This window comes from Benincasa hispida, chromosome 3 (genome assembly GCF_027475165.1).
Source record: "Benincasa hispida cultivar pf3 chromosome 3, pf3_genome.v1.1, whole genome shotgun sequence".
NCBI lineage: Eukaryota > Viridiplantae > Streptophyta > Magnoliopsida > Cucurbitales > Cucurbitaceae > Benincasa > Benincasa hispida.
Window position 1 is genome coordinate 12,171,084 of NC_143480.1, and position 1,106 is coordinate 12,172,189.

Consider the following 1,106-nt stretch of genomic DNA (forward strand, 5'->3'; position numbering starts at 1 on the left):
TGACGTTGATGAGATCTAGCAAAAAGCTTTTCTCTCAACTAAGCCTATTAGGGATTGAGCTAAAGGGCTTTCTCACATGTTCAAGCGAAGGAGTAGAGGAATTTTACAGGAAAGGTTGATGAGTTTTTATGGGTGTTGTAAATAGACTTATTGGCTCCCTTAACTGTGATATATGTGAATAAGTGTTCTGCTGTACGAGAATTTGTATGTTTAAGTTGTGTTGACTATGTGGTAATCGTCTACTATAGATATAAATTGTTCATCGGGTACCAAAGGTGTACGTTCATGGAAGTATGTTGGTAGTAATTGTTATAAAAGCATTGGCAATTTTTGTCTTCACACTTCTTCTCGAATTAGGAAGGTAATTCAGGAAGGGTTGTGACAAGTTGGTATCAGAGCATAAGATTTTGGGGAAGAGAGTCATGCATTAGATTAGGGGCATGCAAATAATGTTATGAGCCTAATAATATATATTTTATAGAAACCAAGCCTCGAAAAGGTGATAGACTGACTCGAAAGATGGTTGAAAAGGATCATGACCCTTTTGGAGATCTCGTAGCTTGAAGGGATCAAGATCCAGTTAGAGAACCATGAGTATAAGGAGCTACATCGGAGGGAGAGTCTAGTACCCTCAGGTTAGAACAGATCCTTAGATGGAGGACAGAGTTTTCAATAAGATTACCTAGAGGCTAAGAGCTAGTGTAGGATTTATATAGGCAGATCCCTAAGAAAAAGTATGGCATTGAGAATCTGAAGGCATTAGTGCCATTGAATTTCAGGGTACTACCGACCCTACAGATGCTGAGGCATGGTTGATTTAGATGGAGAAATGTTTCTAGGTAACATGATGCCCTGAGGACCGTAAGGTCAAATTAGCGGTGTTCTGCTATAGAAAAGAATAGATGAGTGGTGGAGAGTGATAGACTTTAGAAGGAATATATCAAAGGTGATGACTTGGGATGGGTTTAAGATAATTTTTTAGGAAAAGTACTATCCTACTTCTTATCGTGAGGTGAAAAGGAACTAAAACTCATTCAAAGTAATATGATAGTTCTTGAATATAAATAGAAGTATACAGAGTTATCTAGGTATTCTTTTATGATCAT